Below are 16,426 nucleotides of genomic sequence, written 5' to 3' on the forward strand. Positions count from 1 at the left end.
GTCAAACCAGTGGCAGTCTATTTGTAAGGTTTTAGGTTAATTGTCCGACTACGCCACCCGTGGATTGCGGTCAGGGTGTACCGCCGCTGCGAGGCAGACCGCTGAGGCTGGTGTTGTATGCGCAGCAGAGAATGGGATGACTCCCCACGGGAGGAGTATAGCCTCAGGGCAATGAGTGTGGATGATGGGAGTGATGGTGCACGAGCGTAACAGGAACGACTCAGAGTCTTTGCAGTGCAGTTCAGGGTCTTTACTGATGATAATAAGGCCGACCCTCCCGGGAGTACTGGTTAGCATAAGAGGCCTGGTCAGTCTGTGAGCAAGCAGGAGCTCCCGTGGCCAGGTGGAGTTGTAGGCCTCCCCGTCTGTCTGCACTCTTCCTGGCCACCTTGCTATAAGCGGGTGATAGTAGCCCACGTCCCTGAGTGTACCGTGTAGTGCTCACCCGTATGGCTGGTGACTTGGGGCCTTCTGTTAGCCTACGCTCCTCGATGGCGGTGCTGGTCCCTTGCGTGTGACTGAGCCTCCGGGCTTCTATGGCCAGAGGACCTGGAATCCCCTGCCGGCTGGGTTCTGCTGTTGGACTTAGAGATCCTTACAGCCTCAGACTCCGGTGTCCGGTACTTAGATTCTTCTGCCAGGGCGAGCTCTGCTCAGCTCCAGCCCCTGGTCTTCAGCTCCTGCTCCTACAGAGCTCCTTGCTGTTACTTTCCCTGTGTCTGCTTGTTCTCCCTAACCCCGCCCCAGACCCAGTTTATAAGGGCAGATTCCTCCCCTCCCAGGACTGGGCAGGAGGTGTTGCATGTTTAAGGGCTCCTGACCAGGAAACCTCCCACTTGCTCTCAGACGTAATATTTCTATTACTGTGGTAACCAGACCCCTGGGGTGCCACATATTTATAAGACAAAACCAGGAGTGGGTGAGAAATGCATAAAACATTACCTCAGATTGCTCCACTCCTGGTTTTGTCTTATAAATACAGAGGTAAAAATCTCACCAAATACTCAAAGTGCCACAATCTTCTGACAGTGCGGATTCCACCAATAAATAAGTGATCACCTTCCCAACCTGTGCATCGCTGATAACTTGTTTTCACCAATAAAAACCCTTTAATGCAAACTACAGTAATTGTACATCGCAGTTCTTGTGAGCGCACAGTGATGTGCAGGAGCCGACAATATAATGGGTATAACGGCTAACAGGTATTTGCAAATAGCTGAAAGGTGGGTGGGCCCCTGGAGTCAATGTCCCTGGTGGGCCCCAGACACCCCAGTCCGGCGCTGTATGTACAGTAGTATTCAAAATAATAGCAGTCCAATATGACTAACCAGATTGATCACTGTTTTTGGTATAAATTATATTAAACATTAACAGCAAAATTCAAGGGGAGGCAATATGTGTGGGTTGCCCCTCCTGCCAAGTCCACAATTCAAAAATCATACAGTTAGGTCCATATATATTTGGACAGAGACAATATTTTTCTATGGATACCCTCAAATGAAAGCTGAAAGTCTGAGCTTCAACTGCATCTGAATTTTTTTTTTTTTTAATTCATTGTTGTAATGTCTAGAACCAAAATTAGAAAAATGTTGTCTCTGTCCAAATATATATGGACCTACAGTAACTGTATATACCAACTATAGGGATTTAAAACTTAACTTTTACTATCAAGAATAAAAGATTTGGCAATCCTCTATACAAAATTGACAATACACATAACAAATATGTTAAAAAGTAGAAAATGTGCCCATGTCCCTGTATAGGATCATACTCTGACAATAGTCAAAAAAGTGGCAACAAGGCATCAGTGAATACCTATATAAATATATAACATGTTACAACAAAACCAGACAATAAAGTCCAGAAATTGTATACAGTAGGGCCAATGGATATAAGGAAAGATCTCACCAAATTCGCTGGTCTCCAAATTCCTCCAACAGGTCCTCATCCATAAAGGTCCAAATCATGGAGTCCAAGGTGTTGATTATCCCTTTCAGTCCCTATAATCTTGACTGACTCTCAAACGTATTCTGTGCTCCAGTGCACCGGAAGTGACGTGCATACGTGTCGCTAATGGTGCGCCCCATCTACTTGGCACGCAGGGTGCGTTCCAGCGTACCGGAAGTGACGTGCCGGCGTACCGGAAACGAAGTTTGCTTCTCCCCCGGAAATATAGTAGGGAAACTGTGGAGCGCATACAGCATAGTTTGCGGCTCCCCCAGAAATCCTGTGGAGCGCATACAGCGTTCCATAATAGCATAGTGGCGCATACATCCCGGAACCAACCGGCGGTCCACAAACATGAGATATAATATTAAATCTGGTTATAGGGGAGTGCCCTCTGTTTATTGCAGGGTCACAGATATGGGTGTAATCCTATTTGCCCAAATAAGGCGAGAATGTCTTGGATAGGTCCACTTGATTAGTTTATTTTTGAATCTACCAATTACGACACATCTTCATAACTAAGGGGTGGGGCACCACTCTCCAGGTGTCCACACTCCCTGATTTAGACATGCTATAAATTGCTGGCAGCCTCTATGGAATCTGCCATTGCCTAAAATTACAACCCAGATAGAGGGTTCCCAGCCCAGTTCCCAGCCCTATATTCTACAGTTTTTTGTGCCAATCCCCTGATGACTCAAGATTTTTGAAGAAACGCGTCGGGAGGCGCATAGGGTCAGTTCAGGGCTGTCCAGGTTTTCAGGGTCACCTCTTGACTGCCCTTGTAAGGGCGGGAGTCTTGGGGTTTGAGGGTCAGTCAAGATTATGGGGACTGACAGGGATAATCAACCCCTTGGACTCCATGATTTGGGCCTTTATGGATGAGGACCTGTTGGAGGAATTTGGAGACCAGCGAATTTGGTGAGATCTTTCCTTATATCCATTGGCCCTACTGTATACAATTTCTGGACTTTATTGTCTGGTTTTGTTGTAACATGTTATATATTTATATAGGTATTCACTGATGCCTTGTTGCCACCTTTTTGACTATTGTCAGAGTATGATCCTAAACAGGGACATGGACATATTTTCTAGTTTTTAACCCCTTAAGCCCCGCGGGTGGTTTGCACGTTAATGACCGGGCCAATTTTTACAATTCTGACCACTGTCACTTTGAGGTAATTACTCTGGAACTCTTCAACGGATCCCCCTGATTCTGAGACTGTTTTTTCGTGACATATTGTACTTCATGATTGTGGAAAAATTTCTTTGATATCACTTGCGTTTATTTGTGAAAAAAACAGAAATTTGGCGAAAATTTTGAAAATTTTGCAATTTTCAAAATTTGAATTTTTAAGCCCTGAAATCAGAGCGATATGTCACACAAAAGAGTTAACAAATAACATTTCCCACATGTCTACTTTACATCAGCACAATTTTGGAACCAAAATTTTTTTTTGTTAGGGAGCTATAAGGGTTAAAAGTTGACCAGCGATTTCTCATTTTTCCAACAAAATTTACAAAACCATTTTTTTAGGGACCACATCACATTTGAAGTCACTTGGAGGGGTCTTTATGACAGAAAATACCCAAAAGTGACACCATTCTAAAAACTGCACCCCTCAAGGTGCTCAAAACCACATTCAAGAACTTTGTTAACCCTTCAGGTACTTCACAGGAATTTTTTGAATGTGGAAGAAAAAAATGAACATTTAACTTTTTTCACAAAAATGTTACTTTAGACCCAATTTTTATTATTTTCACAGGGGTAACAAGAAAAAATGGACCCCAAAATGTGTTGTGCAATTTCCCCTGGGCAAGCAGATACCCAATATTTGGGGAAAAAACACTGTTTGGGTGCACGACAGGGCTCGGAAGGGAAGGAGCGCCATTTGACTTTTTGATTGTAAAATTTGCTTGAATAATTAGCGGACGCCATGTTGTGTTTGGAGAGCCCCTGTGTGCCCAAACTTTGGAGCTCCCCCACAAGTGACCCCATTTTGGAAACTAGACCCCCCAAGGCACCTTTCTAGATGCATAGTGAGCACTTGGAACCCCTAGGTGCTTCACAAATTGATTCGTAAAAATGAAAAAGTGAAAAAAAAAAACACTTTTTCATTTTTACGAATCAATTTGTGAAGCACCTAGGGGTTCCAAGTGCTCACTATGCATCTAGATAGGTGCCTTGGGGGGTCTAGTTTCCAAAATGGGGTCACTTGTGGGGGAGCTCCAATGTTTGGGCACACAGGGACTCTCTAAATGCAACATGGTATCCGCTAACAAATTGAATGGAAAATCGGCTCAAATTGTTAGCGGATACCACATTGCGTTTGGAGAGCCCCTCTGTGCCCAAACTTTGGAGCTCCCCCACAAGTGACCCCATTTTGGAAACTAGACCCCCCAAGGCACCTTTCTAGATGCATAGTGAGCACTTGGAACCCCCAGGTGCTTCACAAATTGATTCGTAAAAATGAAAAAGTGAAAAAAAAACACTTTTTCATTTTTATGAATCAATTTGTGAAACACCTGGGGTTCCAAGTGCTCACTATGCATCTAGATAGGTGCCTTGGGGGGTCTAGTTTCCAAAATGGGGTCACTTGTGGGGGAGCTCCAATGTTTGGGCACACAGGGACTCTCCAAATGCAACATGATATCCGCTAACAAATTGAGCCGACCGAGCAGAGGGACCAGGTGCTACTCTGGGTACCAACCTTGTATGAGAGCAGGTGACTCCCACGGGTCAGAAGGCAGGGACCGACCGGTACAGCAGATGAGCACGGCAGGCAGGCTGACGCGTGATCCGGGCAGACGGACAGGCAGGCGCGACAGGTAACAAGCAGGAGCCTCCAGGTAGGCTGACAGGTAGGCACAGCAGGTAACAAGCAGGAGCCTCCAGGTAGGCTGACAGGTGGGCACTGGCATGCACGGCTGGCATGCAGACAGGTAGGCACGGCCGGTAAAAGGCAGATGCTTCCAGGCAAGCAGGCAGGTTGAGCCCCTAGACAAACTGGCGGACTGGACCGTAGGCAGACTGTTTGGCTGGAGAGTAGTCAGGCTGGCGGACAGGACTGGTAGTCAGGCTGGCGGACAGGACTGGTAGTCAAGCTGGCGGACAGGACTGGTAGTCAGGCTGGCGGTCAGGCAGGACTTGTAGTCAGGCTAGCAGCGGGACCTGAGGGCTGAAGCAGAGTTTAACACACAAAGCTACAACCTTGCATGGGCACCTCCATATTGGAGGAGGTGCCTTTTATAGGGGAAGTCCTCCGGCCATTGGCCGGGGACTTTTTAGGACGGCGCGCGCTGCCCCTTTAAGAGGGAGGGAGCGTGTGCGCGCCCTAAGTACAGAGCCGGGGAAGCTGCGTGCACCAGCAGCAGCTGCAGGGAGGCCAGAAGACGCCGGAGCAGGACCACGGCGGTAAGGGGGACGGAGTCTCTGCCGGGCAGGAGGCAGAGACGCCGATGCTACACCCCATATCTTAATCCGATAGAACACTTGTGGGGTGAGATCAAAAATGCTGTTTCTGAGGCAAAGCCAACAGATGCCAAAAAATTGTGGGGTGTAGTCAAAGCATGAAACTACTTGCATTTTGCACTTAGTGCATAGCCTTTATGAGTCTAGAAGTACTACTATATGTCAAATTGACCAGAATGTGTATGAGACCCTCCTTTATTCTAATACAGGATGTATCAGAATCCCTAATTTTTGGCAGTTCTTTCTTCCTTCATAAATTACACTGAAATTACCTATTTGTTAATAAAAAGTAAAATTTTGGTTTAAGTCATTATACAGGGAAAAAATGATTCTTAAAGAAGTTGTCCAGTACTTTAGATTACCCCCCCCCCCCCAATGTATCCCCACGGGGCCCCTAAGGATTTTTGTAATTAGCTGACGTTGCAGCCAAGGATAGCGCCGCTCACAGGCATCACGTGACCCCGCGCTGACGTCACGACAAGTGAGGCGTGACAGCTGGATTGTGGGCGCGATCACCCCCCGCGTCACACCCAGCATTCACCGCGTGCGTTCCCAATGAATGGGGAGAGGGAGAGCGCGAGGTGGATGCCGGGTGTGACGCAGGGGGTAACCCCACCTACAGCCTGGCATTCACCGTGGAATGTGGAAGAGAGAGACCCCCGGCTGCTGCCAGCACTTGTCGTGACATCAGCGGATATCAGAGCCGGCTGCAGCCGGGGGTCACGTGATGCCTGTGAGCGGCCAGTGATAGCGCCCCTCACAGGCATTATCTGCAACGTAAGGTAATTACAAAAATCCTTAGGGGCCCAGGGGGGATACATTGTGGGAGTAATCTAAAGTACTGGGCAACCCCTTTAACATTTTTGTTCCTGTAAAATGCAATTTCTCATTGATTGGGAATGTTTTATTATCAGTCCTTAAAGTGGAGAAAAAGTGTCACACCATTGTTCTCAGCAGCGATCTGGGAGTCAGAGATGCCTCCAGGGGTCTTCCACATGCTCTTCTCCTTCCATTCAGCACTTTTTCCATCCATTTGAACATTTTCACTGCCACCCTTGTAGGGTCTTCCAGAAAAATGCTCGGATTTCTCATTGACTTCCATTATACTTGTTACTTGAAATGAGCACACGAGCATTAGGAATTGTTCGGTTCGAGTAACAAGCATCTGAGCAATTTAGTGCTCACTCATCTATAGTCTTAATATGTGCTGTTATCTACCACTATATGGTCACCAAATAGTGGTAATATTGGTTAGTGACCCACTCGGATGTTTCGCCTCCCCTGTGCTTGAAGTCTTAGCTACGATTTTGGTGGATTGTGACTGCTGGGACCCCCAGGATGCACAGCACAGAATCCAACTTGTTCTTGTGCCTTAATATGAAATAGTGCGCTACTAAGGTAAAAGTATCTGAGCTCTTGTAAAATCAGTGGATCAGGGCATGTTTCCACCTAGCTTGGTTTTTTGTGCACACAATGTCTATTTCAGGTGGTTTCCTCCTGGTTCCCTTATGAAAAGCACTCAATAAAAATTAAATTGAACATACACTGCAATGTAAAAACAACTTGCTGTGCAAACTGTATGTTTCAGTCTTGTCTAATCTTCTGTTTGGTGTCCAAACCGTTGGACAGATATAACATGTATAGCATTGATATGCCATAAATGTCAGTAATATTCAATTAAATTCAAAAGGACATTAATCAATTTTAATTTTTTTTTTTAATTAAGAATTACATGGAAGGTTGAAAAGATGTTCTTGGAGGCCTTTGACTTTTGCAGATATTTCTTGCTGGTCAGACGGCCACAGGTACAGTAGATGGTACAACTCTTTCCATGCAGGTACAGCATTGATGGTGGATGTGCTGTACTTTCTTCAGGGCACTAGATGTGAGGGTTTTCTGCCCTTGAGATGTTTCTGGTGCCCTGGTGACAGTGGGCAAAAATGCAGCTTTGTCTGATAGTGCGAGCAGCCCTGGACAATCCACACCGGCAGGATGATATCATCCGGCGGAAGATAGAACCTATAAAATAGATGTGAAACCGAAGTAAGTAATGGGACTCCATATTAGAGGACACTACTGTGGTGTCTCTGTGGGAGGCCGGTAGAGGAATCTTCTCCATACAGAGGTGCGGGATCATTGTCAGCCATCATACATGTGACAATCCCACCACTGACAGATGACATCTGCTCCACATGACTTATCTCACTGACATCATACAACATGGAGATTATCCTCACACTTACCTCGCCTACTACTTTCCCCCTCTTCCACTTTATCTGTTCTTTGCTGTTTTCTCTGATTTAGTGCAGATTTCTTTCTCTCCTGAACTGGAGGTTCTAATAAAAAGTCAGAAAAAGATGTTGATTATAAACTCCTCAAAGATTCATTTTATATGTTTATAGAGTTACTCAAACTGGTTAATATGCACTTGTAGCTTTTCTGTGTGCGGCCGTGTGGTGTCTCCCTTATTAACATGACATTACTTGCAGCAAGCCAAAGTGTTTTTATATAATCCGTCAGATAACACTTAAGCGTAAGTTTAACGAAGACTCATCACCAGGTCTTAAGTGTCCAGAATTCACTCTTACTTTATTCCCCCTGCTCCCCTGAGGACTCTGTTTTTGGTTTTTATTAAAATCCCCCTTAGGCTATGTGCCCACGATGCAGCAATGCTCCGGATTTTTTCCTGAGCGTTTCTGCATCTCCCTGGCACAAAAAACGCATGCGGATTATACATGCGGATTATACATGCGGATTGTACATGCGGATTGTACATGCGTTTTTCCTGCCAGGGACATGCGGATGCGAAGCGTTTTGATCATGCGATTTCACATGCGGGTTGTCAAGCGCTTTCCAAGCGATTTTAGTATCACTTGGAAAGTGCTTGACAACCTGGTCACACTATATAAATCCATGCAACCGGTATGGATTTATATAGTGTGACCGAAAGAATGGTAAAAAATAAAAAATAAATATACTTGCCTTCTGATGGCCCCCGGAGTCCTTGTCTTGGCATGCCGGCAGCTCGCGGTAGATTTAAGGACTTGCCGACATCATTGGTCGCATGACCCGTCACATGACTAAATGACATCAGCGCCAGTCCTTTAGTCTACCGCGAGCTGCCGGCAAGCCGAGACAAGGAACCGGAGGCCATCAGAAGGTAAGAATAATATTTATTTTTTATTTTATTCTTTTTTTTACAGGTTCTATGGTGGGGGGGGTCTGGAGGAGAGTCTCCTCTTCTCCAGACCCGAGTACCATCCGCGCATTGAAACTAATGGATTCCGCATGTACAGATGCAGTGATGCGGATACCATGCGTTCCAATGCAAGTCAATGGCGGTGAAAACGCAGCACTTCTGCAAAATAATTGGTAGTGCTGCGGATTTTTCCGCAATGATAATCCGCAGCGGAAATTTCCGCAGCATGTGCACAGCAGATGCGGATTATCATTGGGGAACATGGCAGACCTTCTACCAAGCGTTTTTTAAGCGTTTCTGCGGTGGAATTGCCGCTGCGGAAACGATTAAAAACGCATAGTGAGCACATCGCCTTACAGTCCCACAGACAGGGGCCTTTTTATTTAGTGGTCATTTTTATGGTCTTTACCACACTATAATACTGAAGAAGAGGCTGAAGACGCTCCCCTCCCCAGATAATCCTGTAAGCACCACCCCCTTGTAAAGACCATAAAAATTAGCACTAAATAAAACTGCCAATAACTCTGGAACCGTATGGTGGATTTTACCAAAACAAAAAATTGAATACTCAGGGGCAGCGGGAATAAAGTAAGTCATTATCTGAGCCTTCATGTGAAGATTCACATTACAATTTTGTATCATAGCCTATAATGGGATGGTCTATAAATCTGTACATACCTGACAATGAGGGCGAGGATGACTCACACTTTTTAGCAGTGACACACTGATTGTCACCATCATCAGTTTTGGAAGGGGGAGATTCTTTCCGCCTGTTTGGTAGAAGAAAGTCAAGTAAATTACAAGTGAAAACAATACAAAAAAGAAGAACACTTGTCTGTAAGGCCATTTGGGACATCATGAAGGGGATACTCTGCTCAGGACCCCATTCTACCAGCAAGAATGGAGTCTAACTAGTAATATTGGCCTATAAAGAGCTGGGAATGAATGGCTGGTTGCAATGATCAACTGATATTGCTGTGTAATCACAAGCCAGATCCACAGTAATCAGTTATCATGGGGTGGTGGATGCTGGATTTAGATTTGTGTTACTCGTGTCTGAGCATATATCAGAGCTAAATCTCATAATAATAATAATCTACTCACAAGTCTGGGTGTTTTTTGCTGTTCTCAGGGGTACACTCTGGAGGTGACATAGGTTCTTCAATGGTCACCATCTTGGTACTGGTGGTATATAGCTAAAAAACACAAAGAAATATAAAATATAAATAGATATATTTTTAAACTTTTTTTCTAATTATAGGTTTTATTCATTTTATTGACCTACATGCTTTAGACATACTTACTTTGGAAAACCTTTGAGAAGATGATTCAAAGTTTTTGATTTCTGGACAGTCATTGTCCTCACTTGTGTCCCCATCATCTGAATTCCTAAATTTATAACACACAGAGCGATCTGAAAAGTAAAAGTGTTATGAGAAATTATTAGTATAAGAGCCGGTTAGACAGTCACCATGTTATTACTCATTATGATGGGAACTGATTGTCACACATAATGAAAGAAAAGACACTCAGCAGTTTTCTGCTGATAACGTCTCATTTTACTTACTGCTAAAGTAGCAGGTGTCCTCATCTGATTTTAGATCAGGAACGAACAGAGGCTTCTGACTTAGAAGGTTGTTAAAGTTTAAGGCACGCAGAAATGGATGAATTTTGATCTCGTGTGCCCCTCCTGGAAAAGGAAGACAAGAAAGAAATCGATACAGTTATTGTCAGAGAAACTACTCCGTATCTATACAGTTTATGTTAATCTGAACTGGAGATTTAAAAGAGCCAACATGAAGGAAATGTACTGAACATTAGAGCATGAAGAATGGGGAATGGACACGTTGGTAGAGACCTTCAGTGCTTATCTTCATGGACACCTTCATTTGTCCAGAGGTGTAATAAGTCATTATTAATACTATTATCATATTACCTGTCCCAAGTCTTTGTTCTGGATTTTTTCTGAGTAGCTGAGTGATGATGCCCCGAGCATTTGGTGGAGGAAAGTAATTACATCTCCAAACAATGTCATCTGTGATATAAAAAGAAAATATTACAGGAAATAAAACCTCTTCATTTATTTACATAAAAAAGCATTTTCCTTAAAAAAGCTAGAAGCTAAACCAAGGAACCAATCAAACCAAACAACAGCGACATGACAAGCAGTCAGATTATTTTACTTACCACTGAGGATACTGCGTAATTTCTCCTTTTGGGAAGCCCTATAAAATGGTGTATATCCAAAGAGAAATTCATATAGGATGATGCCTACTGACCACCAGTCAACAGGTCTTCCATAGCCTTTCTGTAGGATAACTTCTGGGGCCATGTAACTAGACGTGCCAGCAGTCTGGAAAACAACAGAAGAATGAGATGATGATCAATACATACGACAAATAACATCAGTGGAAATGTGATGAGAAATGATCAGAGAAGGAGAAAGAGATGAGATATGTAAAGTAGAAGATCCTGTAAGTAAAGCCGACCTCTTTATCACAGAACTCTTTGGTGATGTCCTTAGTTGGAGCCTTATAGGTGTTTGATGTTGGTCTCATGAGGCCAAGTTTTGAAACTCCAAAATCGGTCACTTTAATATGTCCTGTTGATGTTATCATGATGCTGTAAAAGAAAAGATGGTGTCAGCCCCAAGTAATAACCCATAGACTGTATAACAAACTAACTTTCATCCCCTTTATTATACCTCAGGGGTCACTTACTTTACAGGCTTCAGGTCTCTGTGCACCACACCATAGCTGTGCAGATATTCCACAGCAAGGACTGTTTCTGCAATGTACAGACGGGCCAAGGTGATAGGTAAAGGACCCCTGTGCTGTAGAAGATTGCCACAGTCTCCTCCTACAGGAAAAAGCAAATATGACAGGTGAGGGTCTGTTACAGAGTAAATTACACATGATGAGTGTGAATGTGAAACAAGCGGAGATATTGGGACAGGATGGTATATATAGAGATACACTGTGTAATGTAGAGCGTATACTGCAGAGGAACCCTGTACATAGAGACAGAGCCAGGCCTCATCTACAAGCCTCTAATTTATTTCTCTGTGAAAGTTCTCATCTATAAAAACTGTTCAAATACAGAGAAATCTTCCTTTCCTCCATAGCAGATATTGCCGCCATGCTCAGTGAGGACACACAAGGCATCTTAGTAACATTATAGTAAATGCGGTGTGGACATGTAACCGTCCATGTGGACATGTTCAGGTTATATATAAGGTGCTAGGATTAGGCAGACGTGGGCTGGATATAAATACAATGGATGTGTCCTACCTGGTGCATACTCCATGACCATACACAGATGAAGTTTAGTAGGAAAGGAGCAGAACATGGAGGCCACAAAGGGACAATCAGCGAATGTAGAGATGTCCCTCTCCTGAAAGGCCCATTTAAGGGTCTTTGGCTTTTTCAGGTTCTGCTTGTCCATTTTCTTCATAGCACATATCTTGTTTGTGTCTGTATGGCGAACTAGGTGGACGGATCTGAGGAGGAAGAAAATCCATGATTTATTATGAATTCTTACTAACAGTCCATCCATAGACCTGATCAAGTGATCTCCTGTACTAATGGTTAATACTAGATGTGCGGCCATCACTAGAAATCCATAAAATAACACTCCATAAATGATCACCTATGGAAAGTCCTCATCCACGTCACATCCTAACTGACCTGAAGAGAGACAATTAGATGTGGAACCATAATTTCTCTATGGTAGCATTGCACGGGCAGGACGTAGAGACATAGGCATCGTCATAAGGAGCCCTGAGAAATGAATATTATACCAAAGTAAAGCTCACCCAAATCCTCCACAGCTGATCAGTTTGATAGGATTAAAGTCGTCCTTACAAGGATTTCTCCCCTGGTTCACTGATCCGATCAAGGCCTAAAAAGGAATAAGAAATGACATCAAGACAACGAAGCTGCAGGAGGATAAAAGCTCCAGATGCAGGAACATCTCCCGTCTATATTATATCCCCCCTGATTACACTGCAACCGAAGTAGAGGACGTGATAAAAGCCGGACCCCCCACAGACACTATTATATTATAAGGGGATATTCCCCATACACATAAATCATTGTACTGCAGGGGAGGATAAGGGACTTCACACGGAGGAGACAGAATAATAACACCACCGTCACACATAATAGGTCTGATCTACATAAGAGCAGAGATATCTGGGGTATAATATGGGATGTGTAATTCTCACCCGTCATCTGATGATATACAGACGTCCCATGATACTTACACTGGCAGATTCCTGGATGATTTCTGGTGGCTCAGATGTTCCACCATCAGTATTTGCCGGCACAGTTATTCCTATAATAATGATAAAATAATGAAGAGACGACATGTATTAGTCTATATCACCACTTATATAACACATCCATATAATAATGGAAATGATAAGACCCCTGTACATGGAATCTACTAGATATAAGGATGTTCTGCACACACTGTATATATTTATGGCATATCTATATATATATATATATATATATACTGTACTATGAATGTGTCATTGCTCAGGATCTGACCGAATCCTCAACAATTACATGATTGGGGACCAATGAGCCTCTTTGTACATTTGTGACCCCCTCCATTATAGTCCATGGGGGCTCATGAGCCGCCAGCGGCCTCATACATTGGATGAAGAGTAAATCTCCATGTTCTCTGCCTTTCTCTATAACTTGATGTTTGTATGTAGAATATTAGATGACCGGCTTACCTTCCATCAGATCAGGGTTCGGCCCCGGCTGACTGATATCAGGGTCAGCAATATTTCCGTTTTGCCCCTCTTTGGAGTCGCCTTCAGATGTTTCCTGATGGATATAATATATACAATTAATATAACATTTCACAAATACTACATTACCACATACAATAGACAGGAAGGACTAAACATTGGATTTCCTGGATAATTTCAGTATTGGACGAACTGTACAACGCCGCTCCCCCCAGTAAATCCACATTAATATACAACCCCTGGCAAAAATTATGGAATCACCGGGCTCGGAGGATGTTCATTTAGTTGTTTAATGTTGAAAAAAAAGCAGATCACAGACATGGCACAAAACTAAAGTCATTTCCAATGGCAACTTTAGGGCTTTAAGAAACACTAAAAGAAATCAATATTAAAAATGTGGTACTCAGTAAGGGTAATTTTTTTTAGACCATGCAGAGGGAAAAAAATTATGGAATCACTAAATTCTGAAGAAAAAATTATGGAATCACCCTGTAAATTTTCATTTCCAAAACTAACACCTGCATCAAATTAGATCTGCTAGTTAGTCTGCATCTAAAAAGGAGTGATCACACCTTGGAGAGCTGTTGCACCAAGTGGACTGACATGACTCATGGCTCCAACACGAGAGATGTCAATTGAAACAAATTAGAGGATTATCAAACTCTTAAAAGAAGGTAAATCATCACACAATGTTGCAAAAGATGTTGGTTTTTCACAGTCAGCTGTGTCTAAAATATGGACCAAATAGAAACAACATGGGAAGGTTGTTAAAGGCAAATATACTGGTAGACCAAGGAAGACATCAAAGCGTCAAGACCGGAAACTAAATCCAATATGTCTTCAAAACAGGAAATGCACAACAAAACAAATGAGGAATGAATTGGAGGAAACTGGAGTCAATGTCTGTGACCGAACTGTAAGAAACCGCCTAAAGGAAATGGGATTTACATACAGAAATGCTAAACATAAGCCATCATTAACACCTAAACACAAAAAGAAACAAGGTTACAATGGGCTAAGGAAAAGCAATTGTGGACTGTGAATGACTGGATGAAAGTCATATTCAGTGATGAATCGCGAATCTGCATTGGGCAAGGTGATGATGCTGGAACTTTTGTTTGGTGCCGTTCCAATGAGATTTATAAAGATGACTGCATGAAGAGAACATGCAAATTTCCACAGTCATTGATGATATGAGGCTGCATGTCAGGTAAAGGCATTGGGGAGATGGCTGTCATTACATCTTCAATAAATGCCCAAGTTTACATTGATATTTTGGACAGTCTTCTTATCCCATCAATTGAAACGATGTTTGGGGATGATGACATCATTTTTCAAGATAATAATGCATCCTGCCATAGAGCAAAAACTGTGAAAACATTCCTTGAAAGAAGACACATAAGGTCAATGTCATGGCCTGCAAATAGTCTGGATCTGAATCCAATTGAAAATCTTTGGTGGAAGTTGAAGAAAATGGTGCATGACAAAGCTCCAACCTGCAAAGCTGATCTGGCAACAGCAATCAGAGAAAGTTGGAGCCAGATTGATGAAGAGTACTGTTTGTCACTCATTAAGTCCATGCCTGAGAGACTGCAAGCTGTTATTAAAGCCAGAGGTGGTGCAACAAAATACTAGTGATGTATTGGAGTGTTCTTTTGTGTGTTTGTTTTTCATGATTCCATAATTTTTCCTCAGAATTGAGTGATTCCATATTTGTTTCAATTGACATCTCTCGTGTTAGAGCCATGAGTCATGTCAGTCCACTTGGTGCAACAGCTCTCTAAGGTGTGATCACTCCTTTTTAGATGCAGACTAACTAGCAGATCTAATTTGATGCAGGTGTTAGTATTGGAAATGAAAATTTACAGGGTGATTCCATAATTTTTTCTTCAGAATTTAGTGATTCCATAATTTTTTTCCCTCTACTTGGTATGAAAAAAATTACCCTTACTGAGTACCACATTTTTAATCTTGATTTCTTTTAGTGTATCTTAAAGCCCTAAAGTTGCCATTTGAAATGACTTTAGTTTTGTGCCATGTCTGTGATCTGCTTTTTTTTCAACAACATTAAACAACTGAATGAACATCAGACTGTCCTCACAGATGATGGAGCCGCAGAGACAGGCGGTCATAAAATGTCCTGTGTCTGCCTGGAGCGGACAGGGAGGCCTCTACCACCATAAATCTGAGCTTCTGCTGTATGACGGTAATCTGGAGAAGATCAGACAACAAGGACATGAGATATAGAAGACGATGGCTCCTTACCAGGCGCTCCAGGGAGTAGGCCGGATACTCCAGTACAAGCAGGACATTCTGGGCCAGTTGTTTAATAAAGGCCAATTCTCCACTATGGGATTTTTCTTCAGCCTATAGAGATGGAAATAAACAAGAAAGGAAAATCATGAGAGAAAGTGCAGAATGGAGGACGCCATTTATATCGCCGTGTTACTCCTGATATCGGCACTACAAATGCTACATGACAGCTGACGAGGGATCCGGTCATTTGTAAACCTCTAAAGGGAACCTGTCATGTAAAGTAATGCTATTAACCTGCAGATATGGAGTTGATATACAGGTTATTAGCATTCTGACACTGTGCTGCCATATTAGCACCAGCTGTCAGTCAGTGCCGGGTGCGGTTACAGCCGCCGCTCACTATGCAGAGAACGGAGACTGAAAGCCTGCCGGCGCCACCGATATGACTGAAAGAGTGAGGCTGCCAGGGGGGATACAGTTTATTTCAGTGTGGCGGCTCCATGGTGTCAGAACGCTGTTAACCTGCAGATTAAGGTGCAGATTAATAGCATTATTTTAGGCGACAGGTTCCCTTTATATCTCCACGTCCACCCTCCACACCTAGGGCATGTAAGTAAGACACATGACTGCTTACGACTTGTGTAAGTCGGCCTGTGACAATTAAAAATCACATCTCCCCAAACCCTCTATTTATCAAGTACCGCCTTTTAAATCCTCCTTCCTCTCCTCCATTTCTTACAGCGTAAAAAAACAAGTCTTCCCTGGGCCCCATCAACAGAAAAATAAGAAATGT

This window comes from Phyllobates terribilis, unplaced genomic scaffold, assembly GCF_046119375.1.
Source record: "Phyllobates terribilis strain yellow unplaced genomic scaffold, ASM4611937v1 Scaffold_34__1_contigs__length_13252353, whole genome shotgun sequence".
Classification (NCBI taxonomy): Eukaryota; Metazoa; Chordata; class Amphibia; order Anura; family Dendrobatidae; genus Phyllobates; species Phyllobates terribilis.